This window comes from Carlito syrichta, unplaced genomic scaffold (assembly GCF_000164805.1).
Source record: "Carlito syrichta isolate Samal-C Ts95f unplaced genomic scaffold, Tarsius_syrichta-2.0.1 Scaffold163879, whole genome shotgun sequence".
NCBI classification, from domain to species: domain Eukaryota; kingdom Metazoa; phylum Chordata; class Mammalia; order Primates; family Tarsiidae; genus Carlito; species Carlito syrichta.
In genome coordinates, this window is record NW_007107975.1 from 14550 (window position 1) to 25198 (window position 10649).

Here is a 10649-nt window from a genome sequence, read left to right on the forward strand (position 1 = left end):
CACACACACATGCATAGCACAAAGTGAGTAGAAAAGAAAAGCAGAAAGACCAGAGGGAAAAAGAAAAAAAGGAATTCAGGCTGAACCCTCACACATATATTGACACACATCTTAAACTATAAGAAATGAAAATTAAAAAAAACCCCACAAGAACAAAAGAGCAAAAACAAACCAACAACAATTGAAAGATGAACACTCAATCATTCACATACATACATAAACAGAAAACGACAAATAAAAGAAGAAAGAAACAGAAAAAGAAAAGAAAAAAACGTTTTGTGGGGATGCAGCTCAAACCTTCACATACACATTCATGCACAAATGAAAAATATTTTAAAAATAGATGAACTAGCAAACTGTCAAAAAATTTTTAAAAATTTTAAAAAATTGAAAAATAAAATAAATAAAACCTGCCCTGTTGTGGCAGGCTCTGTAATTTTTCCTCTAATCAGGTTGCTCCTACAAAGCCACCTCTTTCACTCTCTTCTCAGTGTCTGAAGCAGGGAAGGAAGAAGGGCAGTATAGGTGGGTGGGGCAGTCCTTCCCTCCCACTCTTGTATGGTCAGGGAGATCTCATCCCCTAGTATGTACTCAGGGGCATGCCCTAGCCAGGCCTATCCTGGAATGGATTTCTCCTATTGTAACTGATGTCCAGGCTCCACCTGGGTTTGTCCCTCACAGTCGTGGCCCAGGTGTGGGTCTGATGCTCAGAGGATTGCTAGGAGGCAGGGGGTTTTTGTCAGCCTCAAACTCACCACTGATCTCTTTGGAGTTCTCCTCATCCTTTTCTGGTCACACCTTTTTTCCCTGGGGCTAGATCAGGGTAGGGGGTGGTGCCCTGGAATTCAGTACTCCTCAGGTCTTGGGGAAGGGGGCTTAAAAAGACATCTACAATGTCAAAAATTAGGCTAAACATGTACTCAGCCTTTGCACAGTTAAACATGTGCTCAGCCTTTGCACAGTTAAAAGGTTCCCTTCCTGGAAACTGGCAACAGCACTTGCTATCTAGGTTAAACTGTCTAACAGCTTTTTTTTTGCTTGTTTGAACCACATTTGCATTGCTTGAAAGGTACCTAGGCCTCCTGGATGTTGTGGTTTAGCCCACGTGGAAAGTCCCAATGTGGTTTAGCCTTTCTTAAGCAAGCCCCTACAGCTAATCAAGGCCTCTTGCTGTGGGACTGTTAAGCCCTTACAACCTGGCTCTTGGCTAATAAAAACCTCTCTTTTTTTATAACTTGTACTTTTGGTGTTGGTGTCTGTGAATTAAGCACTTGGTCCCTATTTCATTTGGGGGCTCATTCGGGAGATCCGAGAGCTCAATCCCCAGTCCCAATCATCAGCTGACCCTGTGGGTCTGCATATCTGTGAACCTCAGTGTTCGTCGGGCCTGGTGAGTCTGTGTACTCGCAAATGGCTGATTGTCATCTCTGACAGAGTCACACGTCCCCAGAACCCTCTGAGAAGTGAGTCAAGTTCCTGTTTTGTTAGGGCACACTTCTGGTTGGACTCACAGGAAAACCGGATGCAGCACTAATTCCTGGGTCTGAGGTCCCAGTGAGACGTCACTGGGCCCTCTGGTATTGCCCTCGGGCAGTTAGGTCTGCCTGCTCAGTTTGTGTTATTGTCTTTATTTGTTCAGTGTTAGTCACTGTAGTGTCTGTCATTGCTATTGACATTTTGGGGCAGCAGCACTCTAAGCCTGACTCCCCTCTGCAACTGGTTTTGTGCCACTTCAAGGATTTCTAAGGGATGGCACAGCAGTCGGGTTATCAGGTAAACCAAGGAAACCTAACCACTTTTTGTTCCCTTGAATGGCCCACATTTTCTAACTGCAGCTGGCCACCGGAGGGGACTTTCAATCCTGCCATAGTGGGGAAGGTCTGACAGTTCGTCTATCGATGCCACTCAGACTAGATCCCATACATCACTGCCTGGTACCTCCTGGTAATGCAGCAGCCACCATGGATAAAGAAAGCTAAAAAGAGAGCTAATTCTTCTTGTGTTTTAACCCTACAGGAAACTCTAAAAGCCAAACCTCCAGTCTTCCAGACCCCACCGGATGACGATGAAATTCCCCCGCCCTACTCTACATCTAAGCAGGAGCAGGTGGCCCACAAGGTTCTCAGACCGTCACTCACCAGGAGTGAGTCCTCGTATCAGCCCCTTTATCCCCCTCTTTCCCATGTATCTCTCAAGGGCCCAACCACCCCTGATAAAGCAACTAGCCCTGACTCATCTTCGGGGACCTCAGAACCACAAACTCCCACAGTCCTCTCCTGAGACAGGCCCCAGGACTAGATGTGGGAGGTTCAGGAGGCCAGCCCTTTATGGTTTATGTCCCTTTCTCTACCAGTGATCTTTACAATTGGAAACAACACAATCCACGTTCTCCAAAAAAACTCAGAACCTCATAGGTCTTTTAGAAATGATTATTTTCACCCACCAGCCCACTTGGGATGACTGCCAACATCTCCTTCAAGCCCTTTTTTACTGTGGAGGAAAAAGAACGAATCCATCAGGAGGCAAGGAAATTGACCCTGTGACCAGATGGCAGACTGGCAGAGCAGGACCATGTTGACCATGTCTTCCCTGCTGAGAGGCCTAACTGGAACCCAAACACTGATCATGGTAGGCAGTGTCTCACTACCAATTGCCAGACTCTAGAGGGGGGGTCTTTGGGCCGCCACCAGGTGGCCCACAAATTTGTCTAAGGTAAGTGAGGTAACTCAAGCCCACAGGAATCGCCCATGACTTTTCTGGAACACCTTATGGAGGCCTATTGGATGTATACTCCCATAGACCCAGAGGCTCCAGAAAATCAGAGGGCTTTAGTTATAGCCTTTGTCTCCCAGTCAGTCCCTGATATAAGAAAGAAATTGCAGAAAATTGTAGGATTTGAAGGGAAAGGTTTATCAGAATTAACGGAGGTAGCCCAGAAGGTCTATAATAGCAGGGACTCACTTGAAGACCAACAAAGCAAAAAGATGGCCAAAGTAGTAGCAGCAGCCTTACAGGAAGTTAAACCCAAGTAGCCAAAGGGAAAAGAGGAACCATCACTGGGTGGAAAGCTCCACTAACAAAAAAATCAATGTGGCTACTGTAAAAAAATTGGGCACGGGGTAAAAGATTGCCCAGACAGGTCACCCTGACCACAAGAATGTCCTCCGGGGGGATGCCCACTGAAATCTACTCCTGTGCTTCAATTACAAACTGACTGATGGAGCCAGGGCTCTGCCAATTTCCCCCCAGAGTCCAGGGTGAAACTTATGGTGGGGGAAAGCCCTGTCCACTTCTTAGTGGACACAGGGGCTGAGTATTCAATTCTCCAAAAGTACAATGACCTGCTTCAGAAAAAGTATTCCTTGGTCCAGGGGAATAATTGAGACCCGGTTGCCCCTTGACCAAGGGATGCTTATTCTGAAGGAACAATAAATTTAGGAAAAGGGGAAGTAACTCATTCATTCCTAGTAATGCCAGACTGCCCATACCCATTCCTGAGACGTGACCTCTTACACAAGCTTAAGGCCAACATAGGTTTTGAAGAAACCACGGTAGCAGTAAGCCTAAACCCACCTGAGGCATCAAAAATTCTTGTTACTCTTCCCCTAAGTGAGGAATATGTGTTAACAGAAGGTGGGCCCCTCTTGACTCTTCAAATGCCATACTGCTGGCCCAGCTGCAGATTGAGTTTCCCCAGGTCTGGACCGAATTAAACTTCCCTGGGCTGGCATCCCATCAACCGCCGGTCATTGTACATCTCAAAAGTCAGGCAATGCCCATTAGGGTAAAACAGTACCCTATATCCCCAGAGACCTAGAAAGGCATAGCAATCCACATCTGGCATCTCCGGGAAGCTAAAATCCTAGTGCCGTGCCACTCATCCTGGAACACCCCGCTTCTTTCTGTCAAAAAGGTGGACACAGGAGACTACCGCCCTGTCCAGGACCTCAAGGAGGTCAACAGGCAAGTGGAGGATATCCATCCCACAGTCTCCAACCCGTACACCCTCCTCAGCAGGTTAACTCCAGAGAGGCAGGTATACAATGCCTGGACCTTAAAGATGCCTTATTCAACATCCCATTGACTTAGCAGAGCCAACCCTTATTTGCCTTTGAATGGACAGATCCTGAAAAAGGGGGAAGTGGCCAGTTAACCTGGACACAACACCCACAAGGATTTAAAAACTCCCCCACGCTATTTGATGAAGCTCTCTGCCAAGACCTCTGAGCTTTCTGGCAACAGCACCCTGAAGTGACTCTGCTACACTATGTAGATGATCTATTAATTGCAGCCAGATCAGAAGGTGAGTGCCTGCATGCCACTAGGCACCTACTTAAAGAACATCAGACTCTGGGGTATAGGGTGTCAGCAAAAAAAAGCTCAGCTCTGTGTGACTGTGGCCACATACCTTGGGTATAACCTCGAGGGAGGTAAAAGATCCCTGACTGCCCAGCATATTCGTTCTGTAGCAGCCATCCCGGCCCCAGGAAGCAAAAGGCAGGTCCAGGAATCCTTGAGAGCTGTAGGATACTGCCTACTATGGATCCCTAAGTTTACTGAACTCACAAAATCCCTCTACAAAATAACCAAGGGACCAGAGGCTAATTTTAAATGGACACCAGAGGGAACAAAGTTTCCAAGCCCTTAAAAATGCCCTGGCCTCAGCTCCGGCCCTGGCCTTACCAGGTATTGAATAACCTTTCCACCTTTATGTGGATAAAAGATGAGGCATCGCCCGGGGTGTCCTAACCCAAAAACTCAGCCCATGGAACAGGCCAATCGCCTATCTGTCAAAAAAACTGGACCTGGTAGCCTTGGGCTGGCCACCCTGCCTGTGGGTTATAGCAGCCATTGCCATGTTAGTAAAGGACTCAGACAAACTAACATTGGGGCAGAATCTGACTGTCATGGCCATGCATGCAGTTGAGTCTTTACTCCAAGGGGCCCCTGACAAATGGATGTCAAATGCCCAAATAACTCATTATCAAGCACTGCTTTTAGATCAACCCTGCATCAAGTTCCAGCATACCCCCAGCTTGAACCCCGCAACTTTACTACTGGAAGAAAGTTCCACAGGGCCGCTGCATTGTTGTTATGAAACAACTGAGTTCCAGAAGTTGCACTGGGACCTAACCGATGTCCCAAGAACAAACCCCGACCTGACGCTTTTCTTGGATGGCAGCAGTTTCATCCAGAATTGGGTAAGGTATGCAGGGGCAGCAGTGGTCACTCTGCAGGGAACTACTTGGACTGAGTCTCTTCCACAGGGAACATCGGCCCAAAAAGCAGAACTGATTGCCCTAACCGAGGCCCTGAAAGAAGGTGAAGGAAAAGTTGTCAACATCTACACTAACAGCAGGTACGTGTTTGCAACTGCACATGTTCATGGGACAACTTATAGGGAACAGGGATTGCTCACTGCAGAGGGGAGAACTATAAAAAATAAAGTGGAGATCTTAGACCTCCTGGCAGCAATATGGGCCCCCAAATAGGTGGCCATCATCCATTGCCCAGGTCACCAAAAAAGGAACTCAAAAGAGGCAACAGGAAACAGAAAAACAGATCAAGTAGTCAGAGAAGCTACTTACCACAGAACCACCTGCCTGCTGGCACTGCCTCCTCTGGTTCTATGTGAGCCACCAAAATATACAGAAGAGGACCTCCTCACTGCACAAAAATTGCAGACAACCTCAAACCCAGATGGATGGCTTCAACTTCAGGAAGGCAGAACCTTCCTCCCTCGAGTCCTGGGACAACAAATCCTAAGGAATCTCCATGAAGGTACTCATTTGGGAAGGACAAAACTAACTGAACTTGTGAGAAAATAATTCTAACTCCCTCATCTGGACCAGCTCACCCAGGAGCTCATTCAAGGTTGCGTGTCATGCCAGCAGACTAATAATGCTAAGGTCAGTGTATCCACCCAAGGGGTCTGAAATAGGGGACTAACTCCCGGGAAACATTGGAAAATAGACTTTACAGAAGTCAAACCTGAGCAATATGGATATAAATACCTATTGGTCTTGGTAGACACCTTCTCAGGATGGGTCGAGGCATTTCCTACAAAAACTGAAACTACTTCAGTATCAGTAAAGAAACTCTTAAAGGGCATCATACCAAAATATGGTCCACCTATCTCAATAGGCTCAGATAATGGCCCAGCATTTATTTCTAAACTTACTGAAGGTATTGCAAAAACCTTGGGAATAAATTGGAACTTACATTGTGCTTATCATCCCCAGAGTTCAGGACAGGTAAAGAGAATGAATTGGATGCTTAAGGAGACTTTAGCCAAATTAACCCTGGAGACCTGCGAAGGTTGGGTAACACTCCTTCCCTATGCCCTCTTAAGGGTCAGTTGTACCCCCCTACATCAAGGGTCTAACCCCCCTCAAAATTCTGTTTGAACGGCCCCTTCTGTTACTTCCAAAAATTGGACTTGAAAAAGCACTAGAACTGTCTAACCATAATTTACTTCAGTCACTGCAGGCTCTTCAAAGAGTTCAGCAAGCTGTCACTGAGATTGTGCAGGCAGCCTTCCAGAAACCGGTTCTGGAACATCCACACCAGTTCCAGCCTAGTGACCAGGTCTGGATAAAATGGCACAAAGTTGAGGCCCTCATCCCAAGGTGGAAATGACCCCATATAGTAATCCTTACTACTCCTACGGCCATCAAAGTCAGTGGTGTCTGCCCCTGGATTCATCACTCACAAGTAAAGACAGCCACCACTGCACCCCTGGAAACATGGAAAGTCATCAAACCAGCTACTGGAGAAGATCTTCTAAAGATAAGATTTTTGCAGGCCCCGGTATCTTAATCATATTCCTTGCATACTTTCCCCAGCTTGAGGCCTATTGGCCTAACCCGCACAATCTTTATACTCCAGGGAACTATTCCTGGGAACTGAGAAATACCATCATTGGGACCGTAATTTCCACCTATAGAGGAAGTGGGCAGCCTGTCTTTAATTTTAACTTTTGTAATTTATGGCCAGGTCTAACCCTCGGGGGCACACACACTGATGAATGCGACACCTTAACTTATGGGAAAAAAAACAAACTTAAATCTGTTAGTTTTTATACTTGCCCAGCATCGGGACCAGCCCATTGCCACAAAACAGGACAATATTACTGTGCTGCATGGGGGTGTGAAACTATTGTTCCTTGGAAAAACCAATACCCATACAAAAGCCTCCTTGGTTATATTAAAAATAGTGTGTCATAATAAAATTAATGGTCCTCAGAACTCAATATAATCCCCTATATGAAGAGTCAATAATTTGACTCCAGAAACAACTGAAAGGGGGGAATGTGGAAGGGGGCTTAAAAAGACATCTACAATGTCAAAAATTAGGCTAAACATGTACTCAGCCTTTGCACAGTTAAAAGGTTCCCTTCCTGGAAACTGACAACAGCACTTGCTGGCTAGGTTAAACTGTTTACAGCTTTTTTCCCGCTTCTGAGAACCAAACTTGCATTGTGTTAAAGGTACCTAGGCCCCAGGATGTTGCAGTTTAGCCCACTTGAAAAGTCCCATTGTGGTTTAGCCTTTCTTAAGCAAGCCCCTACAGCTAATCAGGGCCTCTTGCTGTGGGACTGTTATGTCCAGCAGGCAAGTGGCCGCTGGTCCGGCTCTTGGCTAATAAAAACCTCTCCGTTTATAACTTGTACTTTTGGTGTTGGAGTCTGTGAATTAAGTGCTCGGTTCCTATTTCAGTCTCTCTCAAGTTTGTGCTTTCAGGATATTCCATCTGGATCACGATCAATCCCTGAGTAGTTGATCCGGCAGTAACAGAGATCAGGTCTGTTGCTCCATAGTGAGCAAGTCAGAGAACTTTCCTGTCCCACCTTCAAGATGGTGGTGGGTGCCTGTCTTGCCCTCTTCCATGGGACTTTGCCTCTGGACTCCCTCTGCAGTCCCTGCTCTCAGTTCCGTGCCAGATGCTGAAATGCCAGGAACCAGCAGTCTCTTTTCTGCTCCAGTGGTGAGGGAGAGTCTGGAGCTCTCCCACTTTTGTCTCTCCTGCAACTTTTGTCCATTAAACAAAAATAATGACTCTTGGCATCTGTGACCTGGGAAGAGCCTGGGATGAAGCAGAGAAGCTGCAGCACCAGCTGTTGCACTAGGGGCCTGGCCTCTTGCTCACAAGCTCCCACTTAGACAGTCTCTCCCAGCATTTTCTTCCCAGGGAGGGTTTGTTGATTTTAAAAAAAAGATAGAAAAAGAAAATGGCGCTCGGCTTCTGTGTCCTGGGAGTCACTAGGGTCCAAATCCAGCAGCTGTGGCACTAGCCACTGCATCAGGAGAGCCCTGGGTCACTCAGCCACCCACACACCCACCTGCTCACCAGTTGGTACACAACATTTTCCATACACTCACTCACTCACATGGGGACTTGCAGAACCTGATTGGCTCAGCTGCCATCTTCCTGACTTTCTACTTTGTTCCCCTATTTTCTATTTGTATAAATTTCTCTATACTGGAGTAAAACAATACATGAAATCATACAATATGTGGTCTCTGTGACTGTTTTTTATTTAGCATAATGTTTTAAGTGTTCAACCATGGAATAGCATATTTGATAATTCCACCTCATTTAATTGTCTTATACTATTGTCTAGTATGAATATACACACTTTAGTTATTCATTGATAAATTGATGAATATTGATTTTTTTCAGTTTTGGCTATTATAAATGAAATTTGTTAAATTTATGTGCAAGCTCTGTGTGGACATGACTTCATTTCTCTTGAGTATGTATTTAGAAGTGGAATGGCAGGGTCATAAGGTGACTGTATGTTTCAGCTTTTGAGAGATTGCTGGACTGTTTTTCATTGTGCCTGCATTATTTTCCATTTTCTCCTCCATGCATAAGAGTTTCAGTTTCTCTACTCATATATGTTGTTTTTCACAGCCAATGGGAGTGGTATCATATCTCATTATGGTTTTTTTTGATCTCTGTGATTCTGAGTATTTTTCATATGCTAATTAGCCACTGTGTATTTTGCTTGGGAAAATTAATATTCAGATACTTTGCCAAATTTGATTGAGTTGTTTGTTTTTTATTATTGAGTTGTGTTTTTAATATATTTTTGATGTAAGTACCTTAACAAGTATATGAATTAAAATATCACGATATATACTTTTTAATTCTGTAGGCTGTCTTTTTACTTTTTTTCTTTTTTTGAGTTGGAGTCTCACTCTGTTGCCCAGACTGGAGTGCAGTGGTCGCTCCCAGCCGCCGCAGCCTTGACCTGCTGGGCTCCAGCTATCCTTCCGCCTCAGGCTTCCAAGAAGCTGGAATTACAGACATGCGCTACCATGCCCAGCCGATTTTTTTATTTATTGTAGAGATGAGTTCTCGCTGCCCAGGTGAGTCTCAAACCTGCGGGCTCAGGCAATCCACTCACCTCAGCCTCCCAAAGGCGTGGGATTACAGGCTGAGCCACCAAGCCCGGTTTGTCTTTTTACTTTTTGAAGGGACCCTTGAGGCGCAAAAATTGTTAATTTTGATTAGGTCCAAATTTTCTATTTCAATTTGGTTGCTTTTACTTAGAGTATTGCATCTAAAAAATTATTTCCAAATCAAAAGTAACAAATATTAACCTCCATGTTTTGTTTTTAGAGATTTATAGTTCTACCTTTTATACTTAATTTTTAAATCTATTTTGAGTTAGTTTTTGTGAACATTTAAGTAGAGAGGTTCAACTCAATTTTTTTTTATTTTTGAGTTGGAGTCTCCCTCTTGTCCTCTAGGCTGGAGTGCAGTGGCATACTCATGGCCACTGCAGCCTCGACCTGCTGGGCTTAGGCAATCCTTCTGCCTTAGTCTTCCAAGTAACTGGAGCTAGAGAAGCATGCCACCATGTCTGGCTACAACTCAAAAAAAATTTTTATGTGAATAATCAGTTTTCCTACTAGTATTTGTTAAATAATTTTTACATTAAAATGTTTTGGCACTTTTTTCACAACTCATAGATGTATGGGTATATTTCTAGATTCTATAATTGATTATATTGATCTATATGTCTGTCTGTATCCCTGTGCTGCATTCTCTTGTTTATTGTAGATTTGTATTTTGTTTTAAAAGCAGGATGTGTAAATTTCACAACTTTGGTTTTTTTTTTTTAAGATTGTTCTTTTATTTATTTTTCTTTCTTTCTTTATGTTTTTGAAAATGAGTGTGTCTCGCTTGTGTTGTCCAGGCTGGACTTGAATACCTAGGCTCTACTGAATCTTCTCTCTTGACCTCCCAAGAAACTGGAACTACAGGGGCATGCCACCACACCTGTCTTGTTTTGATATTTCTGTGTCTCTTGAATATTAATATAAATTTCAGGATCATTTTTTCTATTTATGCAAAAAAGCAGTCTGAGATTTTGATAGAAATTACATTGAATCTATCAATTTGGGGAGTAAAGTATGGCCATTATAACAATATTAAGTATTTCAATTCACAATTTCATGTAATTAGACATTCTGTAATTTCTTTTACAATGTCTTGTAGATTTCACAGTGTGAGTTGTACATTATTTTTTGTTATATTTGTTCCTAAGTATTATCTTCTTTTGATGGTACATTGTGTGACTGTTTTAATTTTATTTTTATATTATTGCAATTATATATCTATATCTATTAATATATATG